The sequence below is a fragment of the Schistocerca cancellata genome, chromosome 1 (assembly GCF_023864275.1).
Source record: "Schistocerca cancellata isolate TAMUIC-IGC-003103 chromosome 1, iqSchCanc2.1, whole genome shotgun sequence".
Classification (NCBI taxonomy): Eukaryota; Metazoa; Arthropoda; class Insecta; order Orthoptera; family Acrididae; genus Schistocerca; species Schistocerca cancellata.
Genome location: NC_064626.1, coordinates 1,133,495,867 through 1,133,513,889, shown reverse-complemented (window position 1 = coordinate 1,133,513,889; position 18,023 = coordinate 1,133,495,867). Strand labels below are relative to the sequence as shown.

Sequence of the window (18,023 nt, the reverse complement as noted above, 5' to 3'; positions counted from 1 at the left end):
AGAGTTCGCCTTGACCGTTACTTGTGTTGTATGATCATTCCATTTGATATAATTTCGAACAGAATGATAATTGACGGATGTCACCGCTTCCAAAGACTGGGCATTTATTTTGTACTCGTGTATCAATTGGAATTTTCGCCTTGTTATACGCAGTAGCTTACACTTACTAACATGGAGAGATAACTCCAGTCATTACACCACGCATTTATTTTCTGCAAATCCTCACTGGTTTGTTCACAACTTCCTTGTGATACTTCTTTCCTGTAGACTAAAGCATCATCGGTAATCAGTCTAATGCCGCTGTCAATAACATCAACCAAGTCGTAAAAAAGCAGCGGACCCATTACGCTGCCCAGGGGCACACCTGAAGCTACAGTTATCTCTGTTGAAGTCACCCCATTCAGGACGACATACTACTCTTTGTCTGTTAGAAAACTTCCTATCCAACCGCAAATGTCATCGGATAGACCGTAAGCGTGCACTTTTTGGAGCAAGTTACAGTGCGGAACCCCTTTCGAAAGTCGAGAAATATGGCATCAACCTGGGAGCCGGTATGTAGAGTCTGTTGTATATCATACACAAAGAGGGCCATCTGTGCCTCGCATGGCGGCTGTTTCCTAAAACCGTGCAGATGAGCTTCTTAGACTCTAGAGAGGTCATCATGTCTGAACACAAAATATGTTCCATGATTCTACAACAAATCGATGTCAGTGAATTTGGGCGGTAATTACGTGCATCCGATTTTCTACACCTTTTATAGATTGCTATGACCTGGCTCTTCTTCCAGCCCGTGGAACTTTGCGCTGTTCCAATTATCTCTAACAGATGATGGATAAGAATGGTGCTAATAGTCAACACGTAATTGGAGCTGACTATGAAGATATTCATTAATGACACTTTTATTTGCTTCCCCAAACAAGAAAACTCTACGCTGTTTCTATGATTCTTTTTATTTTTTATTTTTTTTTTACTTCCACTGACTTAGAAGCAATAATGACATTATGGTCGCTAATACCTTCTTCTAGATTAACTTCGTCAAAAAGATCAGGTCTGTTTGTCGTCATGATATCTAATACCATTCCTGTTGTAGCGCACATATATTAAGTGCCACAGGGAAAGAGTGGAAAATTGCGTCCGCCTCCTCTATTAATGTGGATAATGGTAAATTATCATGTGCTGCCAAACCTCACATTGTGTTGATGTCATATCGTGCATAATAGTTCTGAGAACAGCTTCTGACACGCCAGTTTACGCAAGTGCCGCAACAATTCCGTCAGGCTTCTGTTTTCGATTGGCTCTTCATTCAGGATTAGTTGCATACGTTGTCACTTAGGTACTGACTGGCGCTTCATTATTATGTCTCTAAAGTTTTGGGTCGGTTGCTCCGAGGTGGGCTGCAATACTGTGTCTCGTACCACTTTAACCAATTAGTCATCCATGTTGGCGAAGATTGGGTTCAATTTGTCTTTGCTGTTACATACGCCACTTTGCTGGAAGATGACGAACCATTATGTCGGATGAGCTGTTTAGAAAGTCGGTAGCCGTACTGAAGCTGTTGTAGTTGGTGACGTTGCACCTGGACTGTCAGGTAGCGACGAAATCGTTTGAAAAACCGTGAAAGTGTGATTACGTGGATGTTGGTTTTCTTCTTGTTATCAGGTGGCCTGGTATGGTTATGAGTGTTGTTTCTCCATTGTCGTGACGGCGTGGTAAGTTACGCGATGCGGAGGAACTAGGTTTTGTATAACAGGGTCACCACTGTAGTACTACTCACTTTTACCCACTATTAGTGACAGAAAAACAATAACAACTAATGACTTTTATTGAAACTTGCAGGACACATGAGAGATACACTGACTCACAAAAAGCTTGTTTTTGCAATGCTCCTCTACATCTACATGGATACTCTGCAAATCACGTTTAAGTGCCCGGCAGAGGGTTTATCATACCACCTTTACAATTCTCTATTATTCCAGTCTCGTATAGCGCGCGGAAAGAATGAACACGTACATCTGCCGGGCTGTGTGGCCGTGCGGTTCTAGGCGCTTCAGTCTGGAACAGCGTGACCGCTACGGTCACAGGTTCGAACCCTACCTCGGGCATGGATGTGTGTGATGTACTTAGGTTAGTTAGGTTTAAGTAGTTCTAACTTCTAGGGGACTGATGACCATAGATGTTAAGTCCCATAGTGCTCAGAGCCATTTGGACCATTTTTTGAACACCTATATCTTCCCGTACGAGCTCTGATTTCCCTTATTTTATCTTTGTGATCATTCCTCCCTATGTAAGTCCGTGTCAACAAAATATTTTCTCATTCGGAGGAGAAAGTTGGTGATTGGAATTTCTTGAGAAGATTCCGTTCAGTGGTTCAAATGGCTCTGAGCACTATGGGACTCAATATCTGAGGTCATCAGTCCTCTAGAACTTAGAACTACTTAAACCTAACTAACCTAAGGACATCACACACATCCATACCCGAGGCAGGATTCCAACCTGCGACCGTAGCGGTCGCACGGTTCCAGACTGAAGCGCCTAGAACTGCTCGGCCACACGGCCGGCGAAGACTCCGTCGCAACGAAAAACGCCTTTCTTTTAATGATGTCCGTCCCAAATCCTTTTATCATTTTTGTGACACTCTCTCCCATATTTCGCGATAATACAAAACGTGCTGCCTTTCTTTGAACTTTTTCTTTTGCAGGTAACACACACTCTAAATCATTCTAGTCGACCTGTCGCACTGTCGATGTGTATGAACGGCAATTCGCCACACTTACGCATGGGGCCTAGGCAGTTACAGAGTGAGTGTCGAGTACCTCAGGTTTCCTAAATCAAGACGCATTTCCCCCCTCTCTCTCTGACGTCACGCCCCAGACTGATTTTTCTGCTGCTGTTGCCAAATGGTCCGATTTTCTGTCATTGTGTCTATATCCAACCGAATTTCTTTGCTGTCGAGTGTACGGGTTTCTCAGTGCTTTTGCGACTGTTTATAACTTATTTATTAACTGGCGAATGAAGGGAAATAGTTCTCCTTGTGGGACAGCTACAACAGTACAAGTCCATTTTGAAAAATGAAGAAACCGCAGAAGATGATGGATTTAGAAACTGATCTAAGGTTTCTTCATTTTTCAAAAAAGAAAAATAAGGGAAATACGAAGTTATGTTTCTGAACAAGTCCGTCCGATATAAAACTATCTACAGACGAACACTTTTTGATGAATTATGTAATACTGTTCCGAGTTTGAGATCCTTAACCCCAGTAGTAGTCACTCTAAGGTCTGATGTCTTAAAAGTTAGGATGTTTGTAGACGTTGTAACCTGATGTTGTCGCTTTGGGAAGAAGATTAAACTTTTCTTTGGTGACTAGCCATTGGTACACAATAGTAGTGTTTGTACTGGGATGTGCTAAATGAATACATCTTCAACAAAAAGTATATAGGGTAAATACAATTATTATCGTTTTAAGCGAAACTCAACTTATGCAATAAAATTGTTGTAACGTATTGTAGATTTTGGACACGATTTAATTTTTTAAAAGAGAAATTCTTCAATAATAATGCAGTTACACTCGTTAACATTACTTCACCCCCGTCTACTAATGAAGCACTCTCTCACGAGAGTACAACGATTTATTCACAGATCAGAATTGCATTCTTTCTACCGTAACAGTGTCTGAGAGTTCATACATTGATCACAAACCTTGGATGAAAGCTCTGAGGAAGAACAAGACTTCCAGGGGCGGCATCCAGCATAGTCTAAATGACCAACGGATGGTAATTTTAGAACTTCTTTGAATATTTTCACAGATATAACCTGCAGATCAAGATGTCGAAGATATGTAGATCCATGATAAACACAGGATTAGTTATGTGGGATGTAGAGCCACTTACATTACGGGTTTATCCAGTATGCAAGAGACGTTCGGGGCCAAGTCTAAAACATTAATGAGGATGAGGAGGGCCTCGTCCCTCACAGGTGAGCAACAGGAATGTACAGCAGAGGTAACGTGTAAGCACCCCCTAAGATAAGTTGTCTACCGTGGTGAGATAAATCTCGCCATAATGAGTACATTAAGTACGGACGTATGAATTTGCTTAGATATTCGTTGAGAAACTATTGTAACCCAAACTCAGAAGTAAATAGTTCGGTCAACAGGGATCACACGTGCGCACTCATTGTACAGATGCGTCAGCATTACTGTCCCTATGTGGTTCCCCTTGGCGACTGGTCAGCGATGTTGCTACTGCTGGCTCTTGCCTCAAGGTACTCCTCTTGAGAATGACAAGCCACAAATAGAGTAATTATTCTTGACTAATTTCTCGGACGCTGCTTGGAACTGTTGGTGGGTACTCCTACAATTGGCTACAGTAGACTGGTTCACGGTCGACCGATGAAATATGCTTTTCACTGCGAGTTGTTTAGTCTCTAGACACTGCTTGGACGAACAGAGGAACAATGTGAATAAAAAAAATGAAAGAGTGTCGAATGTAAACCAGAGTTTTGTAAACGCAAGACAGAGCTGATCCCCATTCATTTATAGAGATCGTTGAGGAAGACTGAGTGGCTTGACATCTCTTTGAGGCTCCATAAACGTTAAACACCAACAATGCATTGCATTACTTTGTGCCTTGTGACCATTTTTCCACGTTCTTCAACACTCATCACTGTTGAAAATATGGATTATCAGCTACAGTAATAATAATACACTACTGGCCATTAAAATTGCTACACCACGAAGATGACGTGCTACAGACGGGAAATTTAAACGACAGGAAGAAGATGCTGTGATATGCAGATCGTTAGCTCTTCAGAGCATTCACACAAGGTTGGCACCAGTGGCGACACCTACAACGTGCTGACATTAGGAAAGTTTCCAACCGATTTCTCATACACAAACAGCAGTTGACTGGAGTTGCCTGGTGAAACGTTCTTGTGATGCCTCGTGTAAGGAGGCGAAATGCGTACCATCAAGTTTCCGACTTTGATGAAGGTATGATTGTAGCCTATCGCTATTGCGGTTTATCATATCGCGACATTGCTGCTCGCGTTGGTCGAGATCCAATGACTGTTAGCAGAATATGGAATCGGTAGGTTCAGGAGGGAAATAAGGAACGCCGTGCTGGATCCGAATGGCCTCGCGTTACTAGTAGTCGACATGACAGGCATCTTATCCGCATGGCTGTAACGGATCGTGTAGCCACGTCTCGATCCCTGAGCTGTCCGCCGCTCGTGGTCTCGCGGTAGCGTTCTCGCTTCACGAGCACGGGGTCCCGGGTTCGATTCCCGGCGGGGTCAGGGATTTTCACCTGCCTCGAGATGACTGGGTGTTTGTGTTGTCCTCATCATTTCATCATCATCCAGGAAAGTGGCGAAATTGGACTGAGCAAAGATTGGGTAATTGTACGGGCGCTGATAACCACGCAGTTGAGCGCCCCACAAACCAAACATCATCATCATCGATCCCTGAGTCAACAGATGGCGACGTTTGCAAGACAACAACCATCTGCACGAACAGTTCGACGACGTTTGCAACACCATGGACTATCAGCTCAGAGACCATGGCTCGGTTACCCTTGACGCTGCATCACAGACAGGAGCGCCTGCTATGGTGTACTCAACGACGAACCTGGTTGCACGAATGGCAAAACGTCATTTTTTCGGACGAATCCAGGTTCTGTATTCAGCATCATGATGGTCACATCCGTGTTTGGCGACATCGCGGTGAACGCAGATTGAAAGCGTGTATTTGTCGTCGTCATACTGACGTATCACCCGGCGTGATGGTATGGAGTACCATCGGGTACACGTCTCGGTCACCTCTTGTTTGCATTGACGGCACTTTGGACAGTGGACGTTACATTTCAGATGTGCTACGACCCAGGGCTCTATCCTTCATTCGAGCCCTGCGAAACCCTGCATTTCAGCAGGATAATGCACGACCGCATGTTGCAGGTCCTGTACGGGCCTTTCTGGATACAGAAAATGTTCGACTGCTGCCCTGGCCAGTGCATTCTTCAGATCTCTCACCAATTGAAAACGTCTGGTCAATGGTGGCCGAGCAACTGGCTCGTCACAATACGCCAGTCACTACTCTTGATGATCTGTGATATCTAAGCTCTGCTTCACTCAATGCCCAGGCGTATCAAGTTCCTTATTACGGCCAGATGTCGTTGTTCTGGGTACTGATTTCTCAGGATCTATGCGCCCAAATTGTGTGTAAATGTAATCTAATGTCAGTTCTAGTATAATATATTTGTCCAATGAAAACCCGTTTATCATCTGCATTTCTTCTTGGTGTAGCAAATTTAATGGCCAGTAGTGTAATAATAATAATAATAAAGTATCTCCTTTCTTTCAGTGTCATATGTTGCGGAAGCACACAGTTCCTTAAGGTTTTGTATGGCGCTATCAACAGGTTGTGACTTATGAGGTACTCTGTGCAATGCAAAAAGAATTTTCCCATTCTGGAGCTGAAATTTTCTGATGTGTGTTCTCGCAGAACGGGTTACTTTCTGCACTGCCGTACATCGCTAACATTGTCCTGAGTGTTGCCTGCAGCTGGATCGTCAACAGCGTAGAGAAGAAGCAAGTACTCAGCAGGGGGGCCTTAAGGAAGGTGATCAACTCCATTGGTAAGAAAATATGTGCAGATAAGTATGTATTGCTTTCCGCACAAGAAGTCATTAAATTACAGGGAAGAGAAATTATCAATAAATTCGAAAAGTGTATTTATTTATTAACCCGCTCTGATTAGGACCATCAGGCCCTGTCTTACATCGGAGCAGGGTTTCACATATACAGTACCTTTTTTACATCATAGTTACCTCAGATATAACAATTACAGTTACGACAAATAGTATGAAAATGTTCCAGTAATTTAGATTTATGCAGTCAGGTGGTCGTCGACAACCACCGATATTTCGAATGGAGCACACCCTGCCATTTTCAAGGCATAACTCCACCAAGCAAGCGATACGTAACGGAATCTACACACTTTTTGTCGGGTTGTGAGTAATGCTGGTGCTTCGACATGTTGTGTAGGAAAGCACCTTGCTACTCTGTTGAGCTCTGTAGTAGGTCGGTGTGAGCATCACATTAAGAACTCGATTAATTTCTTAAGTCAATTACAGGAAGTGCGATTAAATGAATGTGATATTATAGTAAGTTTGGATATGGTCTCTCTCTCTCCAATCGCATTCCTCTGTCTGATTCAAAAGTGTTCAAATGTGTGTGAAATATTATGGGACTTAACTCCTAAGGTCATCAGTCCCTAAACTTACACACTACTTAACCTAAATTATCCTAAGGCCAAACACAGACAACCCTGTCCGAGGAAGGACTCGAACCTCCGAAGGGCCAGCCGCACAGTCCATAACTGCAGCGCATAAGACCGCTCGGCTAATCCCGCGCGGCTCTGTCTGATTCGGTATGGTTGATTGAGGCTTGCTTTGGTGTTGAAATAACGAACCTATTTCGACTTGTGTTGACTTCCACTTACTTTTTATTGAATTACCAGCAATGTGAGCAGACAGATGAAGTTGCGATGGGAAGCCTATTGTCTCCTATCACTGCCAGTTTGTTTATGGAGGAACGTGCCTCGGAATCGCAGCTTTGAAATCTGCGCGTTTTATTCAGATATTAGATTATACTTTCGTTGTTTGGCCTCTGAAGAGTGAGAATTTCAAAGACTTTTTAGCACACCTGAATTCTATCCGCCAGAATATTTGTTTGAAGATGGAGGTGGAATAGAATGACTGCTTTCCCTTCTTTGACGTGTTGATCAGGAGTAAGGCTGATTGTACGTTAGCACATGCCCTAAATAGGAAGCTTACTCACACTGACTTCCATCTTAAGGGTCACAGGTGACACTATCCGGCTCAGCGTGAAGGGTTGCTTCGTACCTTGGTTCACTGGGATCGTGTGATGTCGGACCTCGAGAGATTGTCAGCTGACTTAGCCCATCTTGAGGCCACCTTTCGTCAGAATGGTTTGAGTGAAAGACAGATCAGACGTATGTTGCGATGTCGACCAACTGTTCACCGGGTGAGTGATGATAATACCGAGGTGGCACCGAAGTCTACAGCCTTTTTGCCTTAAGCAAGAGTATTTCGAACAGGACTGGTCGTATTTTCGGAAATTATGATGTGAAATGTGTTATTCGACCACCATCTAAAACCAGAGTCCTTTCAGGTTCCGTAAAGAATGCTCTTGCTTTACGTAATACTGATGTCTACCGTATTCCATGGCGTTTTGGCATGTCATGTATTGGTCAGAGTAACAGAACTATGGAGAACCGGTATACTGAACATAAGCGGCACACACCCTTGTTGTTGTTGTTGTCTTCAGTCCTGAGACTGGTTTGATGCAGCTCACCATGCTACTCTATCCTGTGCTAGCTTCTTCATCTCCCAGTACTTACTGCAACCTACATCCTTCTGAATCTGCTTAGTGTATTCATCTCTTGGTCTCCCTCTACGATTTTTACTCTTCACGCTGCCCTCCAATACTAAATTGGTGATTCCTTGATGCCTCAAATACCCTACCAACCGATCCCTTCTTCTAGTCAAATTGTGCCACAAATTTCTCTTCTCTCCAATTCTATTCAATACCTCCTCATTAGTTATGTGATCTACCCATCTAATCTTCAGCATTCTTCTGTAGCACCACTTTTCGAAAGCTTCTATTCTCTTTTTATCCAAATTATTTATCGTCCATGTTTCACTTCCATACATGGCTACGCTCCATACAAATACTTTCAGAAACGACTTCCTGACACTTAAATCTATACTCGATGTTAACAAATTTCTCTTCTTCAGAAACGCTTTCCTTGCCATTGCCAGTCTACATTTTATATCCTCTCTACTTCGACCATCCTCAGTTATTTTGCTCCCCAAATAGCAAAACTCCTTTACTACTTTAAGTGTCTCATTTCCTAATCTAATTCCCGATTTAATTCGACTGTATTCCATTATCCTCGTTTTGCATTTGTTGATGTTCATCTTACATCCTCCTTTCAAGATACTGTCTATTCCGTTCAACTGCTCTTCCAAGTCCTTTGCTGTCTCTGACAGAATTACAATGTCATCGGCGAACTTCAACGTTTTTATTTCTTCTCCATGGACTTTAATACCTACTCCGAATTTTTCTTACCCTTACAACAGCCAAAAAAATCCGCTCTTGCAGAACACTGTCGTGACACATTTCATCCTAAGGAACAACACTGAGATTCTGGCACGCACTTCCAGCTGTTAGGACAGTGTTTTTAGGGATGCAGTTGAAATCAAATTAGCATGTAACTTTAAAAATGGAGGTGGTAGTTTTTCTTTCAATTCTGTTGGAACCCTGTCCTCTCCCTTGCCAAAAAGCGTGAAGGCCTGAGTTAATGCTATCTCACCCGTTGCTAATTTCACTATCGATAACTTCTAACGTCGGTCATCTTTGGATTGTGTAATACCGCTAGTGTTTACACCATGTGCTTGTGTGTTATCTATATGGAGACCGAGGCTTTAAATACCCTTGCACAACGCTTATTTGCTGCAGTTATGCCTTGTAAATGGTAGGGTGCGCTCCAGTCGAAATACTGGCGGTTGTCGACGACGTCAGCTGGCTCCATTATTTGAACACTGTATACGCCGGGGGAAACTCAGAAACATATTAAAATGATTTGTGTGTCTGCAGTGACAGTATTAAAAAAAGGTGGTTCTACCTAACGCATACGCAGATGATGTTATAAGGAAAGGTGTAAAAAATAGCCGGCCGGAGTGGCCGAGCGGTTAAAGGCGCTACAGTCTGGAACCGCACGACCGCTACGGTCGCAGGTTCGACTCCTGCCTCGGGCATGGATGTGTGTGATGTCCTTCGGTTAGTTAGGTTTAAGTAGTTCTAAGTTCTAGGGGACTTATGACCACAGCAGTTGAGTCCCATAGTGCTCAGAGCCATTTGAACCATTTTTTTTTTGTAAAAAGTAAATGAAATGGTAGCTAAGGAAACATTTCAAAATACATTAGGAATTGCAACACCAGAAAGCATAGCAAATAATGAAAATTTTTCTTACTGCGTGTATGCAGTAGAGTAAGAAGAATAGATGATTCAATGTGCAGGTGATATTTAGGGTAGAAAGGGTGCGCAACTTAATACTCGGAACTGCAACAACAGCTACGTCTCCAACCCGGCTGGAGATCACTTCGAAGTGAGCTTGGTTGACAGATATGGGTACGGCACTGCTTGCCGCTTCAGTCAGTGGCTGGCGAGTGACGGTGAGCCTGTCTCTCGCTAACCCACGACCAGATGTTTTCAATGGGCGGGAGATCTCTGGAACTGTTCTTGGCTCGGGAAACAGTCGAATAAAATCTGCGGGTATGGCCTTAAATTTTTTTTTTATTTTTTTTTTTTTTATTTTACCTGCAACCAGGGGTTATCGCGAAGGGTACCCAGTGATTTTCAGATACCATCGCGTCAGGTCCAAGACCTCTATGACGACGACGCGAGCAGTCTAAGAAAGTTAGGTCTCCATAAAACTTCCACAAACTGTACGTCTATGTTGATGCTGCGCACAGAAGTTGGGTTCTTCTTAAGACATGGCGCCATCACTGCCAGTGCACATTTCACTGCTGTCGAATCAAGGGAAACTACAACAATGGTGACCTTGCTGTCAGTCTGTGGTGTTCCAAAGGTTGTCGCATTGTCAGTGAGGATATTCGCCATGGATGCCGTGTTGCTTACTGGAATGGCTGTAGCTGATGGCTCGGTTTTTCGCCCTGGCCTCGTGACTGACAAGGCGTGCAAGTGGGAAGGTGCTACGTCACGCCAGCAATTGGGTCTGTAGAAGGCAGATAATGGCGCGTCCCCTCAGAGCGTACCTTAGGGACTAGGTGAAGAAAGGTGCTCAGATGTCTGAATAAGCTCCCGCTGGACAAGGCTGGCATCAACCTTTCATCATCCGCGCAGTCTCCCCAGGAACCTGGTTTTATTGTACCGCCAGGTGACTGACTTCAGATCTTCAGCATGGTAGTGGCTAGGGAGGTGTAGCTGGGCGAGGACATCATCAGGTGCACTCCCTGAGGTTATGGATGAATAAGTATTTTACCCAATAACCCCCCCCCCCTCATCAGGAGGGACCAGGGTAGGCGCCCAGGGTCATAGTTTGAGATGCTGGGCCACATTACTCAACGTGGGAGTCACTAGTAATGAAATGCCATTGCGCAGTGGCCACATGATCACCGTTTCAACTGTGCGGCGATTACCCTTAAAACTGTCTCTTATCTACTAAATCGTAAGATTACTGGAATAAAAGGTGGTGTCGATATAAATATCAGTACAGTAGAGACTCATGTTGAAGAGCTTGGCAGTTACTGATCACACACAATGAGAACTTGAATAGTGTGGTTGGTAAACACCATACGAGCAAGTGGTAAACGCTGGAATATCTGTTAGAGTTGTCGGTTCATGAGGTGGCGTGAACCAAAACCCAGATCCTTTGCTTTTGCGCAGTATTGATAATTAATTTTCGTTATTCACATTTAATGGCTGTCTAATATATATTATTAATTCTTCAGGTACAGAATTTGTCTCTGGCAAGGGAGTCGTGTAGTAACTGCTGGGGTAGTTGTCTGAGGTATTGGTCTACATGTGGTGTACTGCTCTCATATCCAGGAAAAACAGAACACCTTGAATAACTGTAGATAGGACGTTCACATTCACATGACATGTACATCAGTACATTATACAGAAATGATTCTCATTTCAGTCACCTTGGTCAGCAAGTGTCCTGTTGCATAGTAGGGTTAGCGTCCGCCATGGGCCTTGATAACTTGTTCCATGCATCAAGGCACCGACGCCAATAAGGTGCGAATAGCATCCTATGGTATAACCATCCATGCTGCATTCACCTGCTTCGAAAGTTGATCTGTGGTGGTTCGCATTTGTGTCACAGCACTGCACCTACAATTTCACCATATCCCACAGATTTTCGATTGAGCTGGCGGTCCAGGGCAAAAGGCTGACATCCTGTGACGCCAAGAAGGCACGAGTTCGTGCAGCAGCATGCTGTAATACATTGTGGTACTGAAAAATGGCGTCTGGGTGTTGTGCACAAAGGGTATGGCTATGGGTCGCAGGATGTCTTTCAAGTACGGCACACTGGTCATACTGCCCTGGACATGCACTACCAGCGATTTGTGGTTGTACCAATGGCACCGCACACCATAAATTCTTGAGTTGCCACTGTGTGTCTTGAGGGAATGCAGTCACTGTGATACCTCTCCCCCTTTCTGCGGCAAACCAAAATGCGCCCATCATTTTCAAATAACCTGAACCTGTATTCGTCCAAAACCACTATCTGATACCATACCTGTCTTCAGTGACGTCGTTCCATACACCGTTGTCGACTAGCATGTTTCTGCACATTCATTAGAGGCAGGTGGAGAAATGAACGAATCGCACGTGCCCCATGGTGTAATAAACGGCGACGGACTGTCACCCCTGATAGTGTACGATGTGTTCCACTGTTCCACTGTAGCACCAGAGCCAAGGAGGACGCGGATCTGTCATGCAATGCCATTCGCATGACGTGTCGATCATCTCAGGGGTTGGTGTGGGTGATATGACCTGACCCATCTCATCATGTTCTAGAGCCTTCCGTGAAGCATTCTGCACACACCCCTTGCACTGCCGAAACACTTCGTCCCACACAAGCAGCAACTTCCCAGATGGATGTACCACATTCTCTCACGCCAATAATCCATCCTCTTTCAAATTAACTGATTTCACGGTACGGTTAGCGCATTCGTCTGCAGCGCATCCTGCTTGTCTCTCCAACGCACATAAATCCGTTACCATCGTTTTATAGCGACAACTAGAGCCGTAGGCACAATTCACCGATAGGTGCAGATGGCCGCGATCTTGATGTTGAACCTAAACCCGCGGGACGACATTGTTCAAATACTATTCATTTCTGCAGAGCGTACTAATGTACATGTCTAGTGAATATGTAAGTCCTGTCTCTAGGCGTTCAAGGTGTTCCGTTTTTTCTGAACGTGTGTGTAGTGTCTGAGTTTTCTATGAGAAATGCAGCGAGCACCTTTGCAGTCTACATGGCAGTTACCATAAAACTGGTTTCCGCGTAACGAGCATTCTCAGTCACTATGAGATGTGCAGTGGAGGATCTGAATCAAAATGTGCTTGGCGACTACTTGTCAAATGTGGTGGGACCAAACAATGACACGAGTAGTAATAGACTCAGTTCCAAGTCAGGCCCGGCCGGGGCATCGCGCCATGACTAGAACCTGTGGTTAGGCATAGCTGGGTAAAACTAGTGACCCTGAGGGTGCCTGCGCTCGAGAGTGAGTAGGCCTGACCAACTGTGGATTCAGCTTTCCACAGGCTACAGATTCAATCACGTTGGGCACAGTACAGATACCGAAGCTGCGTGATCACCAACATGACGCCCCGTCATCATCGGCACTCGTGCGTGTTGTTCTAAAAGCCTCTGCGTGGTAAGACGCACTCCTCAATCCACAGTCTGAGCCCCAAGGAATGAGATTAGTTTTTCTGAGCCCTGGCCTACCGTTCGTGATGGAACTAGATAAGTGGAGTCATTTCATACTGATACTATCAGAAGCAACAAATACGGGCAATCTACTGTATGACAGTCAGCTGACTCATAACTGACTTTTTGATGATGAAGTGCCATTCCCTAAGGGGATGTAATAGAATGTCTAAAAGGATACTTGTCTTGCTTGCAAAACAAAGTACGAGTACCAGAAGTGTCTGTACGTCCTTCAGGGCCAAGTGAACGAGATGTCTATCTTCACGGGCGCTGGGTGCGTGGGGTCGCTGAGATCCTGCATGACGCTGAGCATGGCCCTCGTGAATCCATCATTTCCATTTCTGCGTGACAGTCGTAGCATGGCAGCAACACGAGAAGCAATATCGCAGAACGATAAACCGATTGTACGCTAATTCCGACATGAGCCATGTTCTCGTAAACAACCAAAGTGCAAAAAAATGGTTCAAATGGCTCTGAGCACTATGGGACTCAACATCTGTGGTCATCAGTCCCCTACAACTTAGAACTACTTAAACCTAACTAACCTAAGGACATCACTCACATCCATGCCCGAGTCAGGATTCGAACCTGCGACCGTAGCGGTCACGCGGTTCCAGACTGACGCGCCTAGAAAAGCACGGCCACACCGGCGGGCACCAAAGTGCAAATTGAGTTTGAAACCTGCTATGTAATCTTTCCTTATTTGTAGGGTGTAGATGATGTTATTCCTACCTACTTCACGCAGTTGCGCTGAAACGTTATCATTTGCACATCCAAGCATGCAGTATGCTTTCTGTACATTTTAAATATGTTGTGCGACTTCTCCATGATGCTGCAGTTGTAATGCCCAGTGGGTATACATAAATCAGTGGTTGAGGGCATTGCACTGGAAGGATTGTGTAAATAGGGTAACTCGGTGTTTTTTATTCGATACTTCAGATTTGGAACGAATTATAGAACCACATAAAGCAACGGATGCTTTAGACTGCCATAAACAATTTTTTACCGTTTTCTGCAGTTTCTATTGTTGTTGGACATGAGGTTGTCTTTTGCGCAGCTTTTGTAAATATGTATTGTTATACTCATTTAAGTGCTGTACAATATATTATAGGTCTTTGGAATATATTGTTAATTCTTTAGGTACAGAATTTTATTGTGAGTAAAATGATATATAATTTTAGAGTTATTAATGTAACATTCTGACAGCCAAGCCATACTTCGTCGATCGTGCACCTTCTTGCACCTTGAAACAGATTGCCTTTTACCATGGAATATGCAGTACTTGCAAATGAACTGAACATTTTTAATACCTTAAGAATTTTACCTGTCTTGAAAATGGAAATTGATTATGGTTTCCAATAGCTTCTATTTCAAAATTTACCTACTTTTAAGCTGTATCTCGTATTTGGTAATACTCAAACTTAATTTGATTTAATTTAATCATTATTGGCGTGTAGCGGAGTAATAAAACTTAATTTGATTTAATTGAGTGATTATTGGCGTGTAGCGGAGTAATAAAACTTAATTTGATTTAATTGGGTGATTATTGGCGTGTAGCGGAGTAATAATGCAACAGGTAGAGTATTAAATGCAGAACTGAATAAATTTTCTCGAGTGTTGTGCTTTTAAAATTCCACCGAATATTTGTTCAGAGCCATGTAGTACCGTGGAACATATTTTCACATTTGGAAAAACCTTAATTTTCCGAAGTAATTTTTGTAATTTCGGAAAAAAGACTGGAGCACGTACAAAGTGAATGCTTTCTTTTGAAATTGAATAAGAAAACATCATAAACTTCTATTATAGGGTTGGCTAGAAGCAAAAGTCAGAAATGCGACCCACAGTAGAACATACTCCCCTATGAATTCGTTTTATGTGAGATGTTATGAATTTGCTGTAAACAAAAATGTGAAATAAAGTTTAAAACATTGACACCTCCAAATGTAGAGGTAGATGACACAAGTAAAACAATAAAAATAATAAGTGAATTATTTAAAAACATCAACAGGTGATTCAAGATAATGCCCAATAAATATAGTGTTCCAATCTCAAATAGAGCCGGCCGCGGTGGCGAGCGGCTCTAGGTGCTCAGTCCAGAACCGCGCCGCTGCTACAAATGGTTCAAATGGCTCTGAGCACTATGGGACTCAACTGCTGAGGTCATTAGTCCCCTAGAACTTAGAACTAGTTAAATCTAACTAACCTAAGGACATCACAAACATCCATGCCCGAGGCAGGATTCGAACCTGCGACCGTAGCGGTCTTGCGGTTCCAGACTGCAGCGCCTTTAACCGCACGGCCACTTCGGCCGGCGCCGCTGCTACAGGTTCGAATCCTGCCTCGGGCATGGATGTGTGTGATGTCCTTAGCTTAGTTAGTTTTAAGTAGTTCTAAGTCTAGGGGACTGATGACCTCAGATGTTAAGTCCCATAGTGCTCAGAGCCATTTGAACCATTTTTTTTTAAAAATCTCAAATAGAAACAGTTCCAATTTTCCAATATCCGTGAAATATTGTATTGTATTATTTCACCGACAAGGAAGTCAGCACTAACGTAAATCAAGAACTCTACTTCGAGAAGTTACATCTCATATACATCACTTATTGCTTTCCGTAAGAGCCATCACTTATTTCTTTAATAAGGTAACATTTATCTTTTCTGAAATTGGAAAATAGTATTCGGTGTATGTTCCAGGTTACTGGTTTCCAGCCGCGACCTTAGTAGCCCTCGGCTTCATCCCAGTGGGGGACCCAACAGCAGCTGTGATCTTGCTGACTGTCACCATCGGTGTCAATGGTGTCGCGGTCATGGGTTTCACGATGAACCTTATCGACATCGCACCGAACTTCTCTGGCCTGATGATGGGTATTACTGATTGTATCGGGACACTGACATCCGTCGCTGGACCACTTTATGTTGGGGCTATAGTCAAGGAGAACGTAAGTACAAAGGGCTTCACAGAGTAAAGTTCAATTTCGGCCCCATTTCGGAATCAGTTTCGCAGTTCAAATATTTTAACCCTATTATCGAAAATATAGTTCACCAGCAACACCGCTTTCCATCAGTTATTGTAGGAACGCTAAGAGTCCAAAATATTTAAAACGATATTACACTACCAATCATCCATTAGCTTAGCACAGTTGGCAGCTGCTCTCTTATTCGTAGTGGGGCATATCGTCACAAGATGGCAGTTACACGGCAGGTTGCAAGAGAACTGAGAGATGCTGGATGCCACGTGCATTTTTTCTGGTTTGACCGCGAGCGAGGGGTAACTTTCACTCACTCTCTGTCAGTTAACTATTAAAAAAGATATATAGACGAAAGGAGAAAATATAAAAATGCAGTAAATGAAGCAGGCAAAAAGGAATACAAACGTCTCAAAAATGAGATCGACAGGAAGTGCAAAATGGTTAAGCAGGGATGGCTAGAGAACATCTGTAAGGATGTAGAAGCTTATCTCACTAGAGGTAAGATAGATACTGCCTACAGGAAATTAAAAACGCCTTTGGAGAAAAGAGAACCACTTGCATGAATATCAAGAGCTCAGATGGAAACCCAGTTCTCAGCAAAGAAGGCAAAGCAGAAAGTTGGAAGGAGTATATAGAAGGTCTATACAAGGGCGATGTTCTTGAGGACAATATTATAGAAATGGAAGAGAATGTAGATGGAGATGAAATGGGAGATACGATACTGCCTGAATAGTTTGACAGAGCACTGAAAGACCTGAGTCGAAACAAGGCCCCAGGAATAGACAACATTCCATTAGAACTACTGACAGCCTTAGGAGAGCCAGGCATAACAAAACTCTACCATCTGGTGAGCAAGATGTATGAGACAGGCGAAATACCCTCAGACTTCAAGAATAATATAATAATTCCGATGCCAAAGAAAGCAGGTATTGACAGATGTGAAAATTACCGAACTATCAGTTTAATAAGTCATAGCTGCAAAATACTAACGCGAATTCTTCACAGACGAATGGAAAAACTGGTAGAAGCCAACCTCGTGGAAGATCAGTTTGGATTCCGTAGAAATGTTGGAACACGTGAGGCAATACAGACCCTACGACTTATCTTCGAAAATAGATTTAGGAAAGGCAAACCTACGTTTCTAGCATTTGTAGACTTAGAGAAAGCTTTTGACAATGTTGGCTGGAATACGCTCTTTCAAACTCTGAAGGTGGCAGGGGTAAAATACAGGGAGCGAAAGGCTATTTACACTTTGTACAGAAACCAGACGGCAGTTATAAGAGTCGAGAGACATGAAAGGGAAGCAGTGGTTGGGAAGGGAGTGAGACAGGGTTGTAGCCTCTCCCGATGTTGTTCAATCTGTATATTGAGCAAGCAGTAAAGGAAACAAAAGAAAAATTCGGAGTAGATATTAAAATCCATGGAGAAGAAATAAAAACTTTGAGGTTCGCCGATGACATTGTAATTCTGTCAGAGACAGCAGAGGACCTGGAAGGGCAACTGAATGGAATG

General features: G+C 43.4%; 1 protein-coding gene across 1 annotated transcript in view; it reads left to right on the top strand.

Moving 5' to 3' along the window:
- LOC126163105 (putative inorganic phosphate cotransporter) overlaps positions 1–18,023 on the top strand; it is a 328,093-nt gene that overhangs the window by 285,432 nt on the left and 24,638 nt on the right. The window lies entirely within an intron of this gene.